This window comes from Triticum dicoccoides, chromosome 4A (genome assembly GCF_002162155.2).
Source record: "Triticum dicoccoides isolate Atlit2015 ecotype Zavitan chromosome 4A, WEW_v2.0, whole genome shotgun sequence".
In the NCBI taxonomy this organism is placed as follows: Eukaryota; Viridiplantae; Streptophyta; class Magnoliopsida; order Poales; family Poaceae; genus Triticum; species Triticum dicoccoides.
Genome location: NC_041386.1, coordinates 502,158,619 through 502,162,378, shown reverse-complemented (window position 1 = coordinate 502,162,378; position 3,760 = coordinate 502,158,619). Strand labels below are relative to the sequence as shown.

General features: G+C 41.1%; 1 long non-coding RNA gene across 1 annotated transcript; it reads left to right on the top strand.

Annotated features, from left to right (window-relative positions):
• Positions 1-335: 335 nt before the first annotated feature.
• On the top strand, positions 336-3,334 carry LOC119286420. The gene is made up of 5 exons (XR_005140428.1): positions 336-487; positions 1,050-1,332; positions 1,419-1,591; positions 1,674-2,454; positions 2,902-3,334. It is a non-coding gene; the product is annotated as an uncharacterized LOC119286420 (long non-coding RNA).
• The last annotated feature ends 426 nt before the right edge of the window (positions 3,335-3,760 follow it).

Below are 3,760 nucleotides of genomic sequence, written 5' to 3'. Positions count from 1 at the left end.
ACACCCAGGACCTAAAAAGCGTCGGGTGATGGCCTGAAATAGCGCCTGCTGCTGTGCTGGGGGGCCGAATGAATGGAGATGCTTTTAGTGCAGGGGATATCCTTCGTATATTTGTGCATCTAATAAAAAACACTCCAATTTTTTCAACAAATGGGAGATGCTCTTGATCAAGTGCCTATACCTGTATTTCCGGTAAAAAAAAAAGTTTACATTTTACCCAGCGTGCGATGCCGTGACCATTTCCAACGAAGGGAGGGTGGGCATCTTTCGGTCCGTGCGTAGAGAGTGGACCTTGTCAGCAGGTACGTTAAAAGCAGACCAACCAGCTGGATTCCCGCATAATTAAAGGCATCGTCAGGGGTGTAAATCTCATCTTTATTCTGACGCCGGATCCAGATCTGAGGCTCGTTTTCCTTTATAAGAGTACCCTCTCGACCTCACGAGCTCTCACCAGATATGAAGCTCGTAGGCAGCAGGCCTCCCCTAGGTAACCCCCGTCTTCCCCCCTCTTGGCAGAAGTTTCTTCCGATGATTTGTTTTGTGTCGCTCTTGCATACGCTCTTCCCGTCATATATATCATCGTAGTAGCTTCTGAACTTACAAGCTGCTCGTACTGATTACTTTTCATCGTCGTAGATCTATGTTCATAGTATTTTTTTATCCATGTTGTCAAGCGCGTCAGTAGGTCGAGTAGCGGTGGGCAAGGTGGATTTATCAGTAGCCATATACTCCCTTCGCTTGTGTCTGTGTGGACAATATTGTCGGAATTTACCGAGACTTATCGTCTCACATATTTATCCTAATGAACTGTATCTATGAAGTTTTACTTTTCTAGAAACTTATCTACCAAAGTTTTACATGTGGGTGTAAGAGTGTTTCACATCTTCATCCTAATAAAGTGTATCTAAGATTTTTTTTCGTTCTTTATAGAGAAATCTATGTACCAATGTTTTTTATGTGAGCATAAGAGTCTGTAATTTTGCCATTTATGATGATTAGTTGGGATAGTAACTTCATAACTAATACTTCTCATCTTGTTTAACTTTCAGATCCACGAGAAATGAGCTGCAGTGCGTGTTAGTGGATGAAAGCTCAAAACGCTTTCATAGATCCTGACAGTTTTGAAGTAATAGCAGGCCTGGCTTTGCTTTTCTTCAAAGCATCTTGAGAGACCAAAATCTGCAATTTTTGGCACCATGTTGTCATCAAGCAATATATTTGCAGGTTTGAGGTCTAATTGGAGAATATGAATCTTGTGGAGATAATGCAAACCCTCACAAATTCCCTTGATTATTTCATAGCGCTTTGTCCATTGAGATTCTCTTCATTGAGGTATGATAACTTAAAACTCTCATGGTTATAACTATAGTTTATCTTAAAACTTCAGCCGGTGTTGACAAGATTTGTGATAATTGCAGAAATTGTGTGGCATGGGACAATTGCAATGCATGATAAAAAATAAGAGCAAAAATATAGTATGATCTATTGGATATTGTGTTGACTCACAAGGAAAGACCAAAATACAAAAAAAGGCAAATGATTGCTCTGCGTTGCATGTCTACCTAGGCGAATCTACATGCCTATGTAACAAGTATGCTGTCTATTATCTATCAACTTGAAAGATTGATTGACTTAACTTTCTTAAAAAATTAACGTTCTTCTCTTCTTTGTAGATTCAAGATGCATGGGTCTGCATGTAGAGAGCGCTATCAAATAATCAAGGAATTTGCGAGGGTTTACATTATCTTCACAAGAGATATATTGTTCGCTTAGACCTTAGACCTGCAAACATATTTCTAGATGACAATATGATGCTAAAAATTGCGGATTTTTGTTTCTCATGATGCTTGGAGGAAAAACAAAGCCAAGCTATTGCTTCAAAACAGTTTGGATCTATGTAATCTAGCCAACCAACAATCTTCGAAAGCTCGATTTCTTTGTGTATCGTATGAATTATATGCCTTCCTTTCCCCGTTCATTAATAAGTTGATATGGATCTTTATGCAGGGCATTAGACTCTTAAGATGGAAAATCACGCTAGAGCTACACATATAGTTTTGCTCTTACAATCGTACAATAGTATAATAGGGAAAAGGGGCATTGATGAAATGTCTTGCTGTCATAACATATGAATGCAATAGGTTCTTGAAACTTGGGGGAGTAGGTTGTAGAAATCATCAGGACGATATTTGATGCCTGTAGTATGCACAGGCTGTAGTCAATGGCTCGACAAAACAGAACGCACAAATACTTTTTTTCAGACTTGCATTGGTAGGTCATTGTTTGTGCAGGTAAGCTCATTTATGGACCATGGCATGCTCCACTAACCTCTTTTTTGTAGAACCTGTGTACATCATTCCATGATGCTCCGAGCTGGTGGATGAGATCAAGCCTCGTTGGTTGTCACAACCAACAGAAAAGGGTTCCGGTGGGCTGCAGCAAAATGCACCTAAGGTACAGTCATGGTTGTTTAGCAGCATGCAGCTTTTAATAGGACAATATCAAACATTTTTAAGTCATGCAAAGAAGAATCACATATGTTCCTAAAAACAGAGAAAAATTAGACTTCTGGCTGAAGCAGAAGTTGATAATTACTTCCTCTGCAAATATTTTGGAACGGAGGAAGTATTAACCAGTGTCTGGGAAATGGTGTTTGTGTTCTATGATGAAGATTGTGTAATTATTTGCTCCATGCAAGCATACATGTGCTAGAACATTGTTCTTGAGGATATCCTGAATAGATCTATGGAGATTTTCATGGGTTCCATTCAGTTGTCTTACTAATCTTATTAACCCTGATGCAGATATATTGGGAAGCCATTCCAAAACTGTCTGTCCTTCATAGATATCATTACTGAATTAGACGTCTTCAGATTCTTATGTTTTCCACTCTTGTTACAGGAGCAAACATGAAGATACTGTGGAGACAGGCCAAGAAGGAACAGTCCAGGCAATGAAGAGTGGCCCCTCTGCTCATACTCCATGACAGTTCTTCCCATTAACTAATCGGCCAAGTGTGGATAGTGGTTGACGGCACTAGAAAAGTAGCGTCTTGCCCGATTTTGTCATTGCTTCTTGGGACCTGATTTTTACGGTCCCATTCTCAATTTCCGTTACAGCTAGTCTGGATTATCTCACATAGAGCAAACCGGAGTGACCTTTATGTCTAGGTTTCTGGTTTCGTTAACATTTGGATTGATGGACATGTCATATATGGATGTATTTTTCTTATGACTTACAGCTTTAAGTAGCTGCTACTCACAGTGAGAGTTTCATATCACACCATGTGCCTGATGTGATTCTTTCACGTGCTTGTTACCATTGATTTTTTTTCTTTGCAAAAGTACTCAAAGCTCTTGTATCGCTTTTGCTAAACGTCATGTGCCTGAAATTTTTTGACGCTTCGGTCACTTTTCTGCTCTGCCCTCAGCACGAGATGGGAAGGTCGTTGCCGTCTGTGGTCTCGGCGGCGAGTGCTAGCCGTGGATGAGTGAGAACCGCGAAAGGAAGTTCGAAGGTTGACTCTGGGTAGGGGGTCGGTGCCGGCGTTCGTCGGAGAACGGGGTGGTTTAGAGGGATGATCGGGACAGAGGCAGCATGACGCCATGGTGGTAGGGAGGAGTGCGGCGGGGCATACAGGAGCGTTGCTGGCCGCAGTGCGCATCTGTTTGTGGCCATATCTAGCGGTCCAAAATTTTGCCCGATGCAAATAATAATAATTACAGAAGCCTGAATAATAGGGGGTCCCTCTTCTATTCAT